Below are 23,243 nucleotides of genomic sequence, written 5' to 3'. Positions count from 1 at the left end.
GATGGTTAGACAGCATCGCTGATTCAGTGGACATGAATTTAAGGAAACTCCAGGAGATAGTGAAGGGCAGAGGAGTGAGCCTGGCATGCTGCAGTCCATGGGTCATGAAGAGTTGAGCACAAATTAGCGACCAAACAACAACAAAGCAAATGAAAGGTTGTCATAGAAAATGAATGGATATAAAATACAAGAATATCAAAGACTCAGTGGAGATGAGTTTGAGCAAACTCTGGGAGACTGTGAAGGACAGGGAAGCCTGGCATACTGCAGTACATGGGATCTCAATCAACTTAGCAACTATAGTCTTTAGTCGACTTACTGACTAACAGCAATAGGCTTTTAAGGAAAGCTCTCTCTTCCTTTTACTACTTCTGTGTAGTAGCTGCAAACAGTTATCCAAAATAGAATAGAGACATATGTTTATTTCTGAAAATTCAGAAAAGGTGTATTACATACACCCTTGCTCAGAAGACTACCTGAAGATGGTGCCTTAAAAAGAAATAGAAACTGGGCAAGACAAGGAAGAGATGACCAAGAGAATGAGGCAAAGGGAAGAACACAGAGTGAATGCCTGGCAAAACACTGCACTACATTCCTCTCTAACTAGCATCTCTGGCTGTAACAGTACACTTTCATACAGCCACTGTCTGATTGCAGCACACAATATTGATTTGTTGCAGAAAAATCATTTATGAACTGCTGAAACATCAGCATTATTTTCTTAGTCACCAGTCATATGTGTTAATTGGCATGACAAGAAACACGAGCTGTAGCTGAACAGACTGCATACAGAATTCTTATCTGTGTGTGCTATTTGGATTAAGGCAGCATATTGTAAAATAACTATACTTGCTTTTTTCTCCTTCAACAATATGTTCTTGAGATTTCTCCACAGTCAAAAGTAAAGATGTAATTCATTTCTTTCAACCACTGCACCATATTCCATCATGAGTTGTTCTGAAAGTCTCTCTTTTAAGAAATGAGTTTGTAAGATGTAAACTTTATATTAATTATTTAAACATATATCAAATTATTTCGGATAGTTTGTGCTATTATACATTTTCTTCTTTTTTCTCCTTTAAGTTTTTCTGTTTATCCTCTAATAGTTCAAATAATATTCATAGCTAAATTCTCTTCTTTCCCATTAGCTCCTACTTTATAACATAATTCTCTTCAAATGCCTTGTAAACTATATCTCAAATTAATTATCTGTGCTCCCTACCCAAATAAGACAAGGACGTTAAAAGTTTATCGAATTTAACTTTTCCCTGACTTCTCCTGCACACTTATTATACTTTACTGTTAACCAGAATTCTATCCTCATCTCAGTCTGTTCATCTTTTACTGCCTTTCAGATCAGATCAGATCAGATTAGTCGCTCAGTCGTGTCCAACTCTTTGCGACCCCATGAATCACAGCACACCAGGCCTCCCTGTCCATCACCAACTCCTGGAGTTCACTCAGACTCACCTCCATTGAGTCAGTGATGCCATCCAGCCATCTCATCCTCTGTCGTCCCCTCCTCCTCCTGCCCCTAATCCCTCCCAGCATCAGAGTCTTTTCCAATGAGTCAACTCTTCGCATGAGGTGGCCAAAGTACTGGAGTTTCAGCTTTAGCATCATTCCTTCCAAAGAAATCCCAGGGCTGATCTCCTTCAGAATGGACTGGTTGGATCTCCTTGCAGTCCAAGGGACTTGCAAGAGTCTTCTCCAACACCACAGTTCAAAAGCATCAATTCTTCAGCGCTCAGCTTTCTTCACAGTCCAACTCTCACATCCATACATGACCACAGGAAAAACCATAGCCTTGACTAGATGGACCTTTGTTGGCAAAGTAATGTCTTTGCTTTTGAATAGGCTATCTAGGTTGGTCATAACTTTCCTTCCAAGGAGGTAAGCGTCTTTTAATTTCTTGGCTGCAGTCACCATCTGTAGTGATTTTGGAGCCCAGAAAAATAAAGTCTGATACTGTTTCCACTGTTACCCCATCTATTTCCCATGAAGTGGTGGGACTAGATGCCATGATCTTCGTTTTCTGAATGTTGAGCTTTAAGCCAACTTTTTCACTCTCCACTTTCACTCCTATAGCAAATATTTAGGCTTGACATTTATTTTATTACTTTATTTGTAAACTGTTACTCCATTCATTTTACCCCCAGCTTTTTTTTCTTGGTTCATTTTTTTATACTGCAGTAAATCTTCTAATAGTTTTTCAGAGATAGTCTAAGAGAAATAAACTCTTTGCTTTTGCATATTCTTATTTTACTGTCACTCCTGAATGGATGGTTTAATTGGGGACTGAATTTTAGGGTGACAGTCATCTTCCTTCAGCTCTTTGTTTTCATGCATGCATTTTGGTGGATAAGAAGACTTCTGTCAATGGATTCTTCCTTCCTTTATAAGTAATCTTAATATTCTCTTTAAGATTTTCTCATTATCAGTGATGTTATATTGGAGATGGAAATAGCAACCCAGTCCAGTATTCTTGCCGAGAGAAACCTGAGGACTGAGGAGCCTAGTGGGCTGCTATCCATAGGGTCACACAGAGTCAGACATGACAGAAATGACTTAGCATGCGTGCATGCATTGGAGAAGGAAATGGCAACCCACTCCAATATTCTTGCTTAGAGAATCCCAGGGACAGAGGAGCTGGTGGGCTGTCATCTATCGGGTTACATAGAGGCAGACACGACTGAAGCGCTTAAAAGCAGCAGCAGCATAAAGGTAATTATTCTTTTCTCAATGTGCATCTTTTTAATTTATCCTGATTTCACTGAACATTTTTAATTTGAAGAGCTATATTACTTAGTTTCTGGAAATAATAAATTATCTATATTTTTTCTAAAATTTATTGCTTTATATATATTATATTATTGTTTAGTTACTAAACTGTTTCTGACTCTGCAACCCCATGGACTGTAGCCCAACAGGCTCCTCTGTCCATGAGATTTCCCAGGGAAGAATATTGGAGTGGGTTGCCATTTCCTTCTCTAATATAGATGTTAATTATTAAATATATATTGTAGTTTATCAGTCTGCATTCTGTTTAAATTCTCTTTCATGTTTTGTATTTCATTATGCTGTTTTTTTGTAGTTTGCTTTATTGTATTATTAAATATACCACTTCAACTAAGGAGAATTTGCCATTCATCTTGCCTATTGACCTCGCTTCACAGAAGAGGTTTCTTTTTGTTTTGTTTTGTTTTTTCATCTCAAGACATATAATTCACTCTTTCACACATCTATCTGTCCTTGTTTTTTGACTTTTATTATTTTTGCAGGACATTTTATCTCTAAACATTAAGGCTTTTTTCATATCGTGTCATTTTTGGATTTCTGCAAGATTTAATTATTCTTTTTAGTTTCTCTGTAAGCCTTCACATAATGGTTTGTTTTCTCGTATGCTTTTCATTTTGTTGTTAAAATCCTCATCAGATATGCACTTGACCATGCAAGTTTTTCCCACCTTGTGGTTCACATACATGTAGGTCCATCTCTCCAGGTGGAACTGGTAATGATATATTAGGTGGTAATTCTGGGCAAGCATAGGCCAAGCTCTCAGTTCTTGATCACTGTCTTTATTTCATCCCCAAATCTCAGAATGTAATGCAAACCACCTGCTTTAAACTTATCTCTGACCAAGCTTTGAGGTTCTTTCAATTCTGGAGTCAAATCTTAATTTCCTATGGACCATGTGACCACCGTGTATTTGAAACTATGGATTTTCTCTTTTGCTGTCCTATGGAGATGTTTCTCTTGTTTTTGAGCACATGTATGTGCCAGTGTAGGTATATATACCTTTAAGTGCATTCAGAACAGAGAAAGGGAAAATAAGTTTTTATTTACCAAGTGAAACTTATATTTATTGATTTTTAACATTTTAATTTATGAACTTCATCTCACCTCCTGGCACTCCCTATCAACTTCACTAGTCTTTATCCCCCCGCCCCCAGCACTTGTCACCATCTGACATGTAAGCCCTTTGAAATATTTGATTTATTCTTCACTATGTGTATATTTTATTTTGATAAAAAATAAAGCAATTCTGTTAGATATAAACAATATGAAAAGTGAAAGTTGAAGTGTTAGTCATTTGGGGATGTATGACTCTTTGTGACCCCATGGACTGTAGCCCACCAGACTCTTCTGTCCATGAAATTCTCCAGGCAAGAATACTGGAGTGGGTAGCCATTCCCTTCTCCAGGGGATCTTCCTGACTCAGGGATCAAACCCAGGTCTCCCACATTACAGGCAGATTCTTTACCATCTGGGCCTCCAGGAAAGCCAAATAAGATGAAGAGTATTAAATAGTAGAAAAAATGAAATGGAAAATAAAGAGAAAGAAACAGTTTGAAATATTTTGGTTTTTCATCTGTCTTGACTGTTTTTCATATTTCATTTAAGAGTTTGAAAACTTAATTAAAAAAAAAAAAAGAAAAAAAAAAAAGAGTTTGAAAACTTTAATTTGTAATATGCAAGGTTAGCCTAATTGTGATGAAGACTGTATATTAGTCAAGCAATCAAAGAAGTATTGTTTGCTCTTATAAAAAAGAAAATAAATGCTTGGAAATGGGAATGACTAAACATTTATAAAGCCCTAAGAACATCATTATATCTTATACCTCAGTAGGCCAGAAACAAAACAGTATTATTGATTTTTTTTTCCTTAACAGAAACCAAGGAACAATTTCTTGCCTTAGAATAAATAGATTCATTCCTAATAGAATGAAGGATCAATATTTGTGTACATTTTCTTGACGGGGTAACTGTTCTTTATTTTTCTCAAGTCTCATGAACTTAGAGCAATGGCTGTGAAGTTGCTGAGCAGAGAAACAGAAGGAGCTGGCTAAAGAGGGGCTTTAGAGACACAGAGATAATATACCTGTGATGCCTGCTTCTCTGATTCCTATAAATCATCTTAGAGTAGGGGGTGATGTAGGGGCAACAGACAGATCAATATTAAAATCTATTGATTGACAGTGATCAATCCATTGGAAAGATCTGTTCTTGAACATTCTGATTGTACTCTCTCTGATTTATCTAAAGACTGAGGTGATAGGCATTCACTGTAATCATCATTATAGCTTATTTCATCATTTAAAGTGTTAGAGGAATCATGAATATTTAATGACACTAGAGGGAAAAAAATAAGCTTTAAAATAAACCTCAAAATTGCCAATGAAAATGCTTAGATGGCAAACAATGCAGCTTCCAGGGTGAAAAGTTTTATTGAATAAATGCAGAGACAGCTGTTTTCAGAAAATCATATTTCCCCCAGTCCCGAGTGAGACATGTTCTTGCACATCACAACATTAATAGTCACATTGTGTTACTTGATTTAGTGCAACATAATGCAGTGTGACTAATACAACCCGATGGTACAGATTCATGAAAGAGAAAAATCCATCACCTAGGAAATGTGAAACCACGATGCACTTTTCTGAAAACAAAGGTTAAGTAAATCAAAGTTTTCTGATGAAAGAAAAGTCATGCAAAGGAGAGTTTTATTCCAAAACACATTTCAATCCACCTTTGTGTTGATCCCTAGACATGTTAGAGAGGGGAATAGGAATCAAACATGAAAAGCCCTTAAGCTGTTTGAACTTAGCAGCGCTTAGTGATTCTGCAATATTTTCCTCTGTAGTACCAATCTTCTGAAGCAATAGCCTCTTCATCAATCTTCCCATGCATTGCCCAGGTGACTATTGCATGAGCCCAGTTGACAACCTAATGTCCTTTCTCTTTCAACATCTCTAAAAATGTACTTGGGATACTAAAGAAATAATATACAATGACTTTTTAAAGTCTATCTTTCATACCCAATATTAAGGAGGTAAATATTATTGAGGAAAGACGTTACCATAGGCCTGTGGGTGTTCTTTGGTTGTGCTTACCCATCTGTATTCTTTTCTTGTCAGAAATATGTATGGACTTTTATTTACCTGACAATAAATGCATCAGACAAGTAACAGGAAACAAAGATTTGACTTCTCTATTAATATTTTGAAATAGGAGAGATTTTCATTAAATGTCTTAAAAAAATTAAAGGGCAGAAAAGTCTTACAGGGGTATTTGGACTATACAGCCAACTTGAAAGTCATTATATTCAAGTAAACTGAGATGATAGATGATTTTAATATTATTATTTCAGGTATTTCCCAATCAATGTCTATTTTCCATCTTGACCCCACCACACCAATTTAGAGAATATTTTAAAATCTAAGTGTTAAATTTTTGAAGCTCTTTATATTTTCCTGACTAGACTAGATGCTCCACTAGTCTTCTCACAATTATTGAGCATCTACTTCTTTCCAGTTACTTTGTATATACATTATGCTATTTGGCATGGCAACGCTGGAAAGGTATGTGTTGTTATTTCCACTTTAGTTCAGTCACTCAGTCGTGTCTGACTCTTTGCGACTCCATGAATTGCAGCACGCTAGGCCTCCCTGTCCATCACCAACTCCCGGAGTTCAGTCAAACTCACGTCCATCGAGTCGGTGATGCCATCCAGCCATCTCATCCTCTGTTGTCCCCTTCTCCTCCTGCCCCCAATCCCTCCCAGCATCAGAGTCTTTTCCAATGAGTCAACTCTTTGCATGAGGTGGCCAAAGTACTGGAGTTTCAGCTATAGCATCATTCCTTCCAAAGACCACCCAGGGCTGATCTCCTTTAGTATGGACTGGCTGGATCTCCTTGCAGATGAAAAACTTCAGGCAAAGAGAGGTGAAGTGAGTTGGCCTCTTAATATATCTAGTAAATGGTACAGTTTTTCTTTGAATACAAGTTTGTCTGACTTTAAACATATACCTTTGCATCATCTATAGAATAGAGTGTTTGTAACAGTAGAAGTTTTCAATAAACACTCAGAATTATGAACTCTAAAAGTTGAAGATCAAAGCCCTCGTTACCAATTCCAAACAAGCTATCTATGTAACATTTCAACAACCGGCTATCCAATCACCATGGAGAACTTCATTGTTAGTATCTCATTTATTTAAGGTTCTCTGAATAGACATTAGTGGACAAAGCCCATCAGTGGACATTGTTCTAACCATTAAAAATTTATTAGAACTGACCAGAACTAAGCCTCTCCAGAAAAGCTCAGTGACATTTTGTGTATTCAGTTCAATGCAGTCACTGAGAATAAAATGATTTAAACAAGCACCACCCATAGTAGACTGGTAGAGTGGTGCTTTCTAATGAACCATGCTTTCCAGTATTCATGTTCTTGTATAGATTTTTTCCACATTAAATCTGGGCTTCGTCAAGTGACATGCTTTGGCCAAAGGGTTAGTGGCAAGGAAGATGTAAGCAAAGGCTTAGTTAAATGTTTGCACATTGTGCCTTATTCTCTTAAAAACTAATAGACAGAGTGTGAAGAAATTGAACTTACAGCTGAATGATGTCAGGTCACAAAGCAAGAGACTTTGAACAATAAGAGGCTGTCCTGGAACTGTACCACATAGATCCACCCAGATGAGATCCATTAAAACACAGAATCATAAGAAATAACATTATTTTATGCTAATAAATTTGGGAAAAGTTATTTATACCACCATAGATAATTAATACATTACCCTAACTCATACATTACACTTCAAACCTTTGACACTGAAGGACAGATATCTACATGCAATTATTATATATATGTGTGTGTGTATGTATATATATTATGTCAATGAAATTAGCTTTGCTTCACCAAGGCATTTATGCCAAATTACATCATACAAGAAGACTTTCAAATCTTCTGACTTTCTTAGACATCTCACCTTGGAGTATGTTATTAAAAAGACCTAGTGAAAATGGTTCATTTAATAAAATGATCCTGTTAAAAAGAAAGCTAATAATAATATCTCCCACTTTATTGAATGCTTATTGCTACTATATTCCAAGAACTGCAAAAATTTAATTGCTTTTATGACACCCTAAGATATGTGCTATTATTTTTCTAGTATTTCAGTCATGAAAACTGGGACACAGAGGTGTTTTTTGAATTTGCACAAGATTAAACAGTTACATTTGGTAATAACAAATTCAAAACTAGCTACATCTGGATCTAAAATCTATATTCTTATTCACTACCTCTACAGAGGCTTCCCAGGTGGCTCAGGGGTAAAGAATTAACCTGCTAATGCAAGAGACATGGTTTTGATCCCTGGGTCTGGAAGATCCCCTGGAGAATGAAATGGAAATCCACTCCAGTATTCTTGCCTAGAAAATCCCATGAGCAGAAGAGCCTGGTGGGCTATAGTCCATGGGGTCATGAAAGAGTCAGACATGACCTATCAACTAAATAACAACACCCCTACAGAATCTTCTTAAGAAGAACCAATGAAAGAACCTCAATAATATATTGATATATAAGTAAAGTGAGTTGTCCTCTGAGAGTTAAACTTTACTATTAGCATATAACATATAAGAAATAAGCAAAGTCACTGTAAAGAAATAAAATAAATCTCAGGCTTGAGCAAACTCTAGTTGTGAGATAATTTATGTCATTAAATACACCTAAGGACAGAGTGTGAACAATTTGAAAAAGAAACAGACTAAATTATCAACTTAAAAAAAAAAGTATCAAAGGAAAATAGTGGCAGTGTTGATTTGGAAACTATTCTGGGGAAGGTCCTGGTGGTTCAGACAGTAAAGAAACTGCCTATAATGTGGGAGACCCAGGTTCGATCCCTGGGTTGGGAAGATCCCCTGGAGAAGGGATTGCCTACCCACTCCAGTATTCTTGCCTGGAGCATTCCATGGGCAGAGGAGCCTAGTGGGCTATAGTCAATGGGGTCACAAAGAATTGGACACAACCAAGCAACTAACACTGACACTAACTGGTGGAGGGCATCTGAACAACTATTTGTTCAATTAATGTGGTAGGTATTTTTCATGAAAAGATTGATTCATAAAGCTAAACAGACTGAGTCCAATATTTAGTTTATCTACACAGCTAATTCACCTTATTCTTCAGACATGCTTCTGATTATAATTAGACTCTAACTAATGCATTGCAAATCTGTAAGTTGGTGTTCCAGTTTCTATACTTCAGTCCAGTTAACTCTGAGTCACTCAGAAGATCTAAGACCTGGCTGACTCCATCCAGGTAATGCTACACTGAGGTCTCTACGTATTAGCCAGTCTTGCTATAGAAATATTCAGTTCAGTTCAGTCATGTCTGACTCAGCGATCCCATTGACTGCAGCACCCCAAGCCTCCCTGTCCATCACCAACTGCCGGAGATTATTCAAACTCATGTCCATTGAGTTGGTGATGCCATCCAACCATCTCAGCCTCTGTCGTCCCCTTTTCCTCCTGCCCTCAATCTTTCCCAGCATCAGGGTCTTTTACAATGAGTAAGCTCTTCACATCAGGTGGCCAAAGTATTGGAGTTTCAGCTTCAGCATCAGTCCTTCCAATGAACATTCAGGACTGATTTTCTTTTTTTTTTTTTTTTTAGAATACTAAGCATGTTGTTTATTAATGCAAAGTCATAATTTCTTTTCTTATACCAGTGCCTGTGTACGTATAGGCACACTATCTCTTTTTGTTTGTTTGTTTAATTTTATTTTATTTTTAAACTTTACAGTATTGTATTAGATTTGCCAAATATCAAAATGAATCCGCGACAGGTATACCTGTGTTCCCTATCCTGAACCCTCCTCCCTCCTCCCTCCCCATACCATCCCTCTGGGTCGTCCCAGTGCACCAGCCCCAAGCATCCAGTATCGTGCATCAAACCTGGACTGGCGACTCGTTTCATACATGATATTATACATGTTTCAATGCCATTCTCCCAAGTCTCCCCACCCTCTCCCTCTCCCACAGAGTCCATAAGACTGATCTATACATCAGTGTCTCTTTTGCTGTCTTGTACATAGGGTTATTGTTACCATCTTTCTAAATTCCATATATATGCATTAGTATACTGTATTGGTGTTTTTCTAGGACTGATTTTCTTTAGGATGGACTGGTTGGATCTCCTTGCTGTCCAAGGGACTCTCAAGAGTCTTCTCCAACACCACAGTTCAAAAGCATTAATTCTTCAGCTTTCAGCTTTCTTTATAGTCCAACTCTCACATCCATACATGACCACAGGAAAAACCATTGCCTTGACTAGACAGACCTTTGCTGGCAAAGTAATATCTCTGCTTTTTAATATGCTGTCTAGGTTGGTCATAACTTTTCTTTCAAGGAGTATGTGTCTTTTAATTTCATGGCTGCAATCACCATCTGCAGTGATTTTGGAGCCCAAAAAAATAAAGTCTGGCACTGTTTCCACTGTTTCCCCATCTATTTCCCATGAAGTGATGGGACCAGATGCCATGATCTTTGTTTTCTGAATGTTGAGTTTTAAGCCAACTTTTTCACTCTCTTCTTTCACCTTCATCAAGAGGCTTTTTAGTTCCTCTTCACTTTCTGCCGTAAGGGTGGTGTCATCTGCATATCTGAGGTTATTGATATTTCTCCTGGCAATCTTGATTCCAGCTTGTGCTTCTTCCAGCCCAGCATTTCTCATGATGTACTCTGCATATAAGTTAAATAAGCAGGGTGACAATATACAGCCTTGACGTACTCCTCTTCCTATTTGGAACCAGTCTGTTGTTCCATGTGCAGTTCTAACTGTTGCTTCCTGACCTGCATACAGATTTCTCAAGAGGCAGGTCAGGTGGTCTGGTATTCCCATCTCTTTCAGAATTTTCCACAGTTTATTGTGATCCATATAGTCAAAGGCTTTGGCATAGTCAATAAAGCAGAAATAGATGTTTTTCTGGAACTCTCTTGCTTTTTCTATGATCCAGTGGATGTTGGCAATTTGATCTCTGGTTCCTCTGCCTTTTCTAAAACCAGCTTAAACATCTGGAAGTTCACGGTTCACGTATTGCTAAAGCCTGGCTTGGAGAATTTTGAGCATTACTTTACTAGCATGTGAGATGAATGCAATTGTGTGGTAGTTTGAGCATTCTTTGGCATTGCCTTTCTTTGGGATTGGAATGAAAACTGACCTTTTCCAGTCCTGTGGCCACTGCTGAGTTTTCCATATGTGCTGGCATATTGAGTGTAGCACTTTCACAGCATCATCTTTCAAGATTTGAAAGAGCTCAACTGGAATGCCATCACCTCCACTTGCTTTGTTCGTAGTGATGCTCTCTAAGGCCCACTTGACTTCACATTCCAGGATGTCTGGCTCTAGGTCAGTGATCACACCATCATGATTATCTTGGTCGTGAAGATATTTTTTGTACAGTTCTTCAGTATATTCTTGCCACCTCTTCTTAATATCTTCTGCTTCTGTTAGGTCCATACCATTTCTGTCCTTTATCAAGCCCATCTTTGCATGAAATGTTCCCTTGGTATCTCTAATTTTCTTGAAGAGATCTCTAGTCTTTCCCATTCTGTTGTACTCCTTTTCCTATTTGGAACCAGTCTGTTGTTCCATGTCTAGTTCTAACTGTTGCTTCCTGACCTGCATATAGATTTCTCAAGAGGCGGGTCAGGTGGTCTGGTATTCCTATTTCTTTCAGAATTTTCCACAGTTTGTTGTGATCCACACAGGCAAAGGCTTTGGCATAGTCAATAAAGCAGAACTAGATGTTTTTCTGGAACTCTCTTGCTTTTTTGATGATCCATCAGATGTTGACAATTTGATCTCTGGTTCCTCTGCCTTTTCTAAAACCAGCTTGAACATCTGGAAGTTCATGGTTCATGTATTGTTGAATATTACTTCTTTTAATATATTAAGAGATGCTAGTCTGGTCATTATTTGTCTCAACTATACCCTCACTTAAGGAAATCCTAGGCCACTATTCACAATGAGTGATCAGAGTACTACATAATCCAGCCCTATCTTTTCTGAATCAAGTAGGGATATACAACTGACTTACATAAGAGTACGTTTGGTGTAGAACAGCAGTCCCCAACCTTTTCGGCACACAAAGGATGGGTTTTACAGACGACTTCTGCTCACTTCTTGATGTGTGGCCAGTCCCTAACAGGTCACAGACTAGTACTGGTCCGTGGCCTGGGGGTTAGGGACCCCTGGTATAGAAGACAAGTCCATGGGCTCTGAAGTCTGTCTCTGAGATTCAAATATGGGCACTACACAGAGTAGTTGTGACCTTAATGAAGTTACTTAACTATACTTCAGTTTTTATGTCTACAAAATAGAAATAATAGCATAATGCCTACCTCAAAGAAGTATAAACATTAAATGAAATTATACATGCAGTATTACACAGCATATAGTAACTAGTTAATAAACAGTAAGAGTGATTATGGAGAGGATGATAATGGATAAGAATGAGTGTATCTGGTTCAAAAAAAGAGGAATTCAGTTGTTCAGAATAGCTGTTACATGACTTACAAAAAAGAAAGGAGATTCACCAACTTTGGTGCGAACTAGGTCATATCAAGCATACAGGTTCATGAGGAGAACAAATGAGCAGGAAAAAAAATGTAGTCAAGAATAAGAGTAAAACAAAACATGCAGATAGAGATTGGCAAAGATGAGAGATGCCATGAAACTCCTGAGCTGTGGAGAAAATATCCTGTGTTCCAGACTTTTTAGTTTTCTGGTTGGTTCTAATTCTTGGGAGGTAAGACTTATTTTGTTTCTTGATACTGGATAAATATGCAATGGTCAGTTGTACCCTCACAATACACAATGCCCTTTCTCCCCACCCCTCCATCCATAAGCCACTTAATTGGCTTTCTGATTTTTGCACCTATAAAACTGTACCTTTTGTTCAAAATTTTTCTAGCTTTATTCTTTTGAACTATTCTAGTCTTTTCTACCTTGTTCTGCCTCTTGTCACTCATTATTTGAATTTGCCATATCAATAATGTGAACAGCATCATAACTGAAAATAAATTAACTGAAATCACAGGAAATTAGATTGAAGTGAATACAAGAAATATATTCACCTCCCAGAGAATAGATTTTTATTAATTCTGTGCTAGGAAAGATATCGGAGAAGGCAATGGCACCCCACGCCAGTACTCTTGCCTGGAAAATCCCATGCACAGAGGAGCCTGGTGGGCTGCAGTACATGGGGTCCCATAAAGGGTCGGACACGACTGAGCGACTTCACTTTCACTTTTCGCTTTCATGCATTGGAGTAGGAAATGGCAACCCACTCCAGTGTTCTTGCCTGGAGAATCCCAAGGATGGTGGAGCCTGGTGGGCTGCCGTCTATGGGGTCGCACAGAGTCGGACACGACTGAAGTGACTTAGCAGCAGCAGCAGCAGGAAAGATATACGTCCCATCAATCCACATACACATACTCTACTGGGATCTGAAATGGGATACTCGTTTACTTGAGGTCATCATTTCATTACCACAAATGCCTGACATTCACATCCACCATTCCATCCTCACCTTTCTGTTCATCTGTTTCTCTCTCAGTTGGTTCCTCTCTACTGTCTCTATCTTATTTTCCTTTTGCTCTTTTCCCTTATATCAGCTTGTATCTGAGCTATCACTTCTAAAACCCTGAATTTTAATCTCCCTCTTCAAATCTCTGAGGAATATGTCCATACTTTCTGAAAAAAAAAATTAAACTGTATATCATACAGCCTAGATTGTAATGGTTAAAAATTCATTAATGGGAATAGATTGATGGTATACTGCTACTTTAATTAAAGAAGGTTGTGGAATGGCATTTTAAATAGCAATCATTTTCTAAATTGACATAGCTCCATTATAAGGAAAAATACTTAAATTGAATCTGAAGTTGAACAGTTCCTCTTTCAGTAATATAGGTCATTTCAGTTTAAACATTTAATCTGCTAACAAAATAGTCACTACCAAAGAAAAGGATTTTTCCCATTTTCACCTGAAACCTAAAAAGGCTCCAAGATTATTTCCAGATATCTCAAAAAGCAAACCCCAAGTGTTATATGACTAGAGGTAAGTAGGTATAAATTTCTGGACAAATCTAGTGAAATAGCCACAAACTAGGTTTTTCCAAAAATAGTTGTTTTTCTTTCTTTTGACAGGTACATCACATCCTTCCTCTGATCTCCCTTGCATCTTAGTAAGGAGCCTCAGGTCACTGGATCTAAGCACTAGAGAGAATTATTTGGAAATTTATCTAGTGTCATATAGCCTGGTCTGGTAAATTGTGGCCAGGGCCACAATTCTAGCCTATAGTAGCTGATCCAGGACATTTTTCAACCATATTACATATTCTTTGAAAATCACTTCCAATATTTTATACCACTCTTATAAAATTTTGTGTTTAAGTTCTTAGTATATAGAAGTTTAATTATGATTTTGGCAAATATATTACACTATTTTTAAGGGACTGAAAAATCTTTATCATTTTTAAGTTTGATGTTCTAGGACAATAAATCAAGAACATTATTTTTTAAAGAAAACTTTTGAAGTTGGGTTTTAAAGAGAGGATGAGTTCTGCTTTTAAATCATGAAACAGTTCATATATGCACACAAATACAAAGAATAATTTAAGTATATATTTACTAAACACAAGGTTTTATAAAATTTTTAAATTTCACCATGTGCACTTCAGCTTATTTTTAAGATATAAAGCATAAATAAAGGTGAAGAGCCTGTGTATTATTCTCTGATAACTTCTTTCCCTAGAAATAGCCACTATCATATTGCTGGCATTTATTATTCACACAAGTATTTCCTCTACTCAATATTCAGATATTCAAAGGTAATATATGGATTTTATGAAAATAAATGTAGTAATATAAATAACATTATTTTGAGCCTTTTTTTCAGCTTCTTCTCCCTCTGTGGAAAAATGTGCCTCTAGGTCACTTGTTCTCATGGCTGCAGAGTTTTCCATTTCAGAAAGAAACTGATGTGTATTTTTTCTACTACTGATGAACATTCCAGTTGTTTCCAAATTTTCTTACAACTAACTCTGTAATGGACATTCTTATCATACTTCTTTCTGCATCACATGTCAGTTTCTCTGGGGTATATTCTTAGCAGGAAAATACCTAGGTCATTGGTATCTTCTCTCCAAAATGGCCATACCATTTTAGACTCTATTACATATATTCATCAAAACATACAAGAACTCTTATTTCTCTTTATGCTCAAACATTATATTGTCAGATTTTTAACTATTTGTCAAAGTGTAAAACAACATTTTATTATTTTTAAATTTGAACTTTCTTGATTAGGAGAGGAAGAAGTACTATATTCATCTCCCATTGCCACTGTACCAAATAACCACACACTTAGTGTTTTGAAACAACACAAATTTACTCTCTCCAACTTCTAGAGATCAGAAATCTAATGAACTGGGAGGGCTGCATTCCTTCTGGAAATTTCAAGGGGGAATTTGTCTTCTTCCCTTTTTCAGCTTCTAATGTCTGCCTACATTCCTTGGTTTATAACCCCTCCCATCAATCCTTCCACCTACTTGCTTCTGTCCTCATATCTCCCCTATTCCCCTACCCTCCCACCTTCCTCTTATTTTTTTAATACATGTATACCTGTGGTGGATTCATTTTGATATTTGGCAAAACTAATACAATTTTGTAAAGTTTAAAAATTAAAAAAAATAATAAAAAAAACAATATTTTATTTCTTTGTTCATCACAGCACTGTTTATAATAGCCAGGACATGGAAGCAACCTAGATGTCCATGAGCAGATGAATGGATAAGAAAGCTGTGGTACATATACACAATGGAGTATTACTTAGCCATTAAAAAGAATACATTTGAATCAGTTCTAATGAGGTGGATAAAACTGGAGCCTATTATACAGAGTGAAGTAAGCCAGAAAGAAAAACACCGTCTTCCTCTTAAACACAGATATAGAGAGCAGACTTGTGATCGCCAAGAGGGAGGGTGGATTGGAGCAGGGATGGCCTGGGAGTTAGAAATTAGCAGATGCAAACTATTATATTCAGAATGGATAAGCAGCAAGATCCTACTATTAATATATAGCACACGGAAGTATATTTAATACCCTATGATAAACCATAATGGGGCTTCCCTGGTGGCCCAGAGGTTAAAGTGTCTGCCTGCAATGCGGGAGACCTGGGTTCAATCCCTGGGTTGGGAAGATCCCCTGGAGAAGGAAATGGCCATAATAGAAAAGAATGTGGAAAAGAATGTGTATATATATGTATATCTAAAACATTTTTCTACACCTCAGAAATTAACATAACACTGTAAACCAATTATGCTCTGATAAAATATTCTTAAAAACACAATTTTTCATAATAAAATTTGTTCATATTAGTGATTTTGTACTGGCACTACTATGCCTTGTGTTTGTGATATAGTTCTATTCAATGCTCTACAAATTCCCCAAAGTGCTATACAAAGATAAATCACTTATATGTCTATTCTCAAGGAAATCACAGTATAATAAGGGATTAAGAAAATATATTTATGCAAGAAAATGAAATATTTTAAAGACATTTCTCTTTACAGATCAGCATTACTATTGTCCTTACTTTCCTTAAAAATTTCTTCACTCAAATTTAAGTAGAGAAATTAAACTAATACATTGATGAGGTTTTTTTTTTTTTTTTAACCAAGAAGACATGAAAATGACAAAATTTCATTAATCCAAAATAATGTCCATTTTACTCTGAAAGTCATACTTTCCTCAGAGTATTTAGTTATAAGATTCCTCTTATTAAATTCTAAAAATAATCCAAAGAGTAAATTATTTCACAGATAAAGACTTTGGAACCTAGTACAATTAAGTGAGTTGCTTAGGTTCATATGGCTTTGCAGTCATACATTTAGTATCTATGTCTTCTATATCCAAGTGAAGTTGTTTTAACTTTTATGAACAGTCTAACAATCAGTTTATGCAGAATTTGTAAGCAGTTTCACCTATAAAATCTTTCTGCTCCTTACTTTTAAGAATCATAGTCTCCCAAAGGGGGCAATTAAAAGAAGATATTAAAACTGCAATATATATCCAAGTCAGTTTTCAAGTTTATGATCTGATCTGATATCCACACACTGTGCACTGATTATTGCATCAATATTTACTTGAAAGTTTTTGAAATATTTACTTGTTACAAACAAGTTTATTATAAATTAATCAAAAAAAGAAAGTGCAAAAAAATCTTTTAGAGAGGGATAAATAGTAAAATTATCTTAATAACTACTACATGGAAAAAATGAAGTTATATTCAGTACTTTCTGAACATTCAGACTGAACAGAAGAGGAAACAAATTTAATTCCCTGTATTTGAACCACACTTTTAGAACAACATTATCATATCATTTCCTGGTTCTTAGAAATAAGATCAATGGTTCAGAGTATTTTCTCTGATTTACTTGAGGATATTTGTTATAAACTCAATTAAAACAATAAAAGCTTAGTTTTATCTTTGGTGTCAGAATCCTAAAGTATTTGGGCTTATCAATGAAAGAAATTAAACAGCCTATTACAGTTTCAAACAAAACCCTTTTTGAAATATATCTAGACTCCAAAAAAATTTATGAAAAAAGAAAATTTCACTGTGCTCTGGCTTGAATTCCAAGGTGTAGTCTGCCAAAGTGTGAATTTTCCAGAAATAATGTAGGGTCAAAACACTTCTCTTGAAGGTGGAGATTAATTTTTGTGGAGCAATTTATTTAAAACATAAAGTGACACCTGTTTTCAGTAGTAAAACATTGTCCAAGTAACCAATTAAACAAAAATGATGAGGAAAAAATCAATAAGGAAAATTACAACTGGCATTTAATGTGGATTAGTATGCAAAATTAGTAACTATGGAGACTTGTCTACACAGGCATTTCTGTGGAAACCCCTAAGCAGTTCAATATATAAGAGTTATCACTATTCTGATGACTAATTTCACCCATAAAAATTCTCATAACTATTTCTTCTAATGGATCCATTTTCCCCCAAAAAAATCCTGTTTCCTTGTAATTGTCAAGAATCTAGCTTGTAATCTGTCACTTGGCAATCAATCAAGAGCAAATATCTCTTTATTGCTATTCTTCTCATTAGCAACATTTTTTCTGTGCATTCTTTAACAAGCATGTGACGGTAAATTTAACTAAATAAGAAATGCTGACACAAATAAGATTATAAGTGTACCTTTGAGAACTTAATTGTTATTCTCACTTTCTCTCTTGACTACTACTGCCTGACCCTAAAGCACATATGTCCCCAAAATATTTTCGAACTCACTAGACAGCTACACATATTGATACATCATGAATTCCCACTGCCTAAGAATCTGAGGACAAATGCTCTCAATTATTATCTTCTGTCTCTGTGGTGATACTATGCAATCTCTGCTGCCCTTGGACACCATTTTGGGGATTAGTGAGTGGTAGGGATAGTCACAGGAGAAGGCAATGGCACCCCACTCCAGTGCTCTTGCCTGGAGAATCCCATGGATGGAGGAGCCTGGTAGGCTGCAGTCCATGGGGTTGCGAAGAGTCGGACACAACTGAGCAACTTCACTTTCACTTTTCACTTTCATGCATTGGAGGAGGAAATGGCAACCCACTCCAGCGTTCTTGCCTGGAGAATCCCAGGGACGGCGGAGCCTGGTGGGCTGCCGTCTATGGGGTCACACAGAGTTGGACACAACTGAAGCAACTTAGCAGCAGCAGCAGCAGGGATAATCACAAATGTATACTTACAAAAAAAAATGAATTACCTTTGTTTGGATATTCCTGGTGGTATCATTGACATCTTCAAAGACTTAACTGCTTTAAGAGACTAGGTTTAATTCTAGAGAGCTTAAAACTGTCAATATAATCCCATTATAACAAAATATGTGTTACTGTTGACTTTATAAGTAAATAACCTCTGCAAATCTACATATTTTTTTCATTTTCCATGAACCTTTTTAAAATTACCATTAGCTTCTTATATTCTTGTCCTTCTATTTCATTAATTCTGTAATACCTTTGCACTTTTGTTCTGAGTCCATTTTCAAACCTTTCATAGAACTGTCAGAAACCATTTTAACTTCAATGAAAGTCGCTTAGTCATGTCTGATTCTTTGCGACCGCATGAACTATACAGTTCATGGAATTCTACAGGCCAGAATACTGGAGTGGGTAGCCATTCCCTTCTCCAGGGGATCTTCCCAATTCAGGGATTGAACCCAGGTCTCCCATGTTGCAGGCAGATTCTTTACTAGCTAAGCTACAGGGAAGCTCATTTTAACTTCTGAACATTTCCAAAAATATATAGACCCTAAAACATTCCTGAGAAATCCTTGAGGTATTTTGTTTTCTCTATAGCTAAATATCAAAGTGAATTATGGTACAGAATATATAATTATATACGTATATACAAATTTTCATTTAAAAAGCATGTATATATTACAAAAACCTCAGGATTTATGACTTTGTGTAGAATTACTATCAATAATATTATACCTAACAAGGAGGTGTCCAGAATTTATGTAGAAGAGTTGCCAGAGTCTAACATTCATTTTCAACTTTGCATCATTTTAAATTTTAAATAATTTTGAAAACTAAAATTAAGAACAAAACATAAATTATGGATGAACAGATAAAGAAAATCTGGACTGTATACACAATGGAATATTATTCAGCCATAAAAAAGAATAAAAATATTGCCATTTGAGACAACATGATGAATGAGAGCACTGGGCTAAGTGAAATAAATCAGACACAGAAAGACAACTACCATATGATGTCACTTACATGTGGAATGTGTGTGTGTGTGTGTGTGTGTGTGTATTAAGCAAGCTCATGGATACAGAGAATAGGTCAGTGGTTGCCAGAGCTTCTGAGTAGGGGATAGATAAAAGGGTCAAAAGTACACAATTTCAGCTATAAAATAAATAAATCATAAGTCAATGGGATATTATGTATAGCATAAGGAAAGTGAAAAGTGAAAATCTCTCAGTCATGTCTGACTCTTTGCGACCCCATGAACTGTAGTCCACGGAATTCTCCAGGTCAGAATACTGGAGTGGGTAGCCATTCCCTTCTCCATGGTATCTTTCCAACCCAGGGATCGAACCCAGGTCTCCCGCATTGCTGATGGATTCTTTACAAGCTGAGCCACAGGGGAAGCTCAAATGGGTAGCCCATCCTTTCTCCAGTGGATATTCCCAACATAGGAATCGAACCAGGGTCCCCTGCATTGCAGGCAGAGTCTTTAGCAACTAAGCTATGAGGGAAGCCCATAGCATAGTGACTATAGTAAATAATACTGTATTGTATGCTTAAAAGTTGCTAAGAGAATAGATCTTAAAAGTTGTCATCACAAGAAAAAAATATGTGTAACTATATGGTGATGGATGTTAACTAGACTCATTGTGGTGATCATTTCACAATATTTACAAATATTGAATCATTATTTTGTACACCTAAAACTATGTTATATATCAATTACACTTCTATTTTTAAAAATCTACAAATTTTAAAAAGTCAGAGCATCCTTCAAATGACAGAATAATATCAAGCCATGGGCTATAACTAAAGGCTTAGAAAGACATATGCCAAGAAATTAGTAAGGCAAACAATTAAGGTAAAAACATTTTATGAACCAATATCTATAGTGTGCCCTAATGAAGTAATACAGGTAAAACAATACAGATGATTTCCTATAAATGTGGAAGCTTAGGAAAAACAGCAGGTCAGCCTGCAGAGAAGTCAGGAACACCAGAAAATGTTCCAACAAAGGAAGAAAGTGAAACAAAACACAAGAGCCAGAAGAATGAAAGCCTACAACAAAAAGAAGGGGTTTAGATATGAAGCAGCTCTTTGGTTACTCATCAAAATCAGAAGAAAAGAGCCCAGGGCGTTTAGGTAAAGAAAAAGAAGTCAGAAGATACTCAGTTCAGTTCAGTCGCTCAGTCGTGTCCAACTCTTTGCGACCCCATGGACTGCTCACTCTTTCCTTCCAAGGTCTAGCATCTTTGTAATCTAAAGACTCAAATTATGAGCTACACAAAGATGTCCAAACAATAACCTTATTAAGGATGAAATTATTTCATGTCAGGAGAACTTCATTATGGACTGTGAAAATGATGTGAAGACAAGTGGAAAGACTATATACCTAGTTCCTCTCCTTTCTGTTCCCTACACTCGAGTGGGCAAACTTTTCCCAAATCCACAACTGGCTGTGTGTTAGCAGCTAATATTTGGTTTATGATACAGTAGAAAAGATAAATTTATAAGTATTACTTTCTAACTACACTAAATGTGAAGGAATTTCTTCTGCTTAGAAATGTCATTATGTCAACTTTCTGAAGCTGTTTTAAATACCCTTGGCTTCTGCAGAGATAATGGTGCTGCTTATTCTTCTTTAACAAGCAAGGGAAAGGGCAAGGATACAAAGATAGCCCCTAAGAGTCTTCAGCGTTGTGTCTGCAAACAAAAAGCAAGTTTGCTCAGTTGCCTTCCTCAGGTTCACTTCCATTAGGTCAGTTTTAACTAACTCCTAGGATTTTTCTCTCCATATCATACTTATCAAATACATGGAGTTAGAACATCCTGATTTCATGAGAACTGCTTCCTCAAACTACTAATATTGACATAAATAACATATTCAATATTTTGGGAAGAGAGAAATGCTTTATATCTATTACTATCTGAAGAACTATCCCTAATCTTGTGATTGCAATAGATGCTCACAGTGCCAGCTAGTCAGGGAATATGTGAAGCCAAACACTTGTCCTCAACTGGATTCCATGAGAAAATTAAGCCCTATCTTCAGATATGGCTGTTATCTTAATTTTCTAATTTTACATACTACCATTTCACATGTATAGGAGCATATAATGGATAGATTGAGACATTAAGGTTTAATTCTCCCAGAGAACACCTTTCTTGAAGGACTGAACACAGCCTCAAAATTCACATGGTTTTCAAGAACTGTGAAGAGTATGAGACTTTAACCTATTGCACATTAACAAATTAGCCTGCTGTGCTTGCTGCTGCTAAGTCACTTCAGTCGTGTCCGACTCTGTGCAACCCCACAGACGGCAGCCCACCAGCCTCCCCTGACCCTGGGATTCTCCAGGCAAGAACACTGGAGTGGGTTGCCATTTCCTTCTCCAATGCATGAAAGTGAAAAGTGAAAGTGAAGTCGCTCAGTCACGTCCGACCGTCAGCTACCCCATGGACTTCAGCCTACTAGGTTCCTCTGTCCATGGGATTTTCCAGGCAAGAGTACTGGAGTGGGGTGCCACTGCCTTCTCCACCTGTTGTGCTTACAAAGAAGCAATGGAAGACAGTAGACTTCAGATCAGAAGCACAGAACTTCATTACTCACAGCAAAGCAGTCATGTTAGTGTCACGTTTGTATCATGTTCCTTTGCCCCCAGATCCTATGAGGATGACGAGACGCAGTCCAGGTAGATGCTACATACACACTAGACTTGTGTAACAGGTAAGGAACTCCCGAGTTTCAGACACTCTAAACTTTGAAAGGGACGCCTAGCAAATCTCCCTAATCTTTGCCCCAGAGAAAGACATTAGTAGTTAGTTCAGTCACTCAGTCATGTCCTACTCTGTGACCCCATGAATTGCAGCACACCAGGCCTCCCTGTCCATCACCAACTCCAGGAGTTCACTCAGACTCACGTCCATCGAGTCAGTGATGCCATCCAGCCATCTCATCCTCTGTCGTCCCCTCCTCCTCCTGCCCCCAATCCCTCCCAGCGTCAGAGTCTTTTCCAATGAGTCAACTCGTCGCATGAGGTGGCCAAAGTATTGGAGTTTCAGCTTTAGAATCATTCCTTCCAAAGGGCACACAGGACTGATCTCCTTTAGGATGGACTGGTTGGATCTCCTTGCAGTCCAAGGGACTCTCAAGAGTCTTCTCCAACACCACAGTTCAAAACCATCAATTCTTCAGTGCTCAGCCTTCTTCACAGTCCAACTCTCACATCCATACATGACCACAGGAAAAACCATAGCCTTGACTAGATGGACCTTTGTTGGCAAAGTAATGTCTCTGCTTTTCAATACACTATCTAGGTTGGTCATAACTTTCCTTCCAAGGGATAAGCGTCTTTTAATTTCATGGCTCCAGAAAGTCATCAAAATAACCTATATTACAAGGCCACTCAACTTAGCTACTTGGTTTGGGAAGTCATCACACAGAATTGCAGCTAAGCCAATCAGTCATGTTTCTGAGGATTGTCCAAGGCAGTGGTAGCCTCTTAGATCAGCAGTGAAAGAAATCAAGTGAAAATTTCCAAATCTTGAAAGATCCTTGGCACAAAATTTGCCAATTATTCTGAGGGGAAATGTTATTATAATTTCAGTCTCTGTAGTAAAATTAT

This window comes from Bubalus bubalis, chromosome 4 (genome assembly GCF_019923935.1).
Source record: "Bubalus bubalis isolate 160015118507 breed Murrah chromosome 4, NDDB_SH_1, whole genome shotgun sequence".
Classification (NCBI taxonomy): domain Eukaryota; kingdom Metazoa; phylum Chordata; class Mammalia; order Artiodactyla; family Bovidae; genus Bubalus; species Bubalus bubalis.
This window is presented reverse-complemented; position numbering follows the sequence as displayed.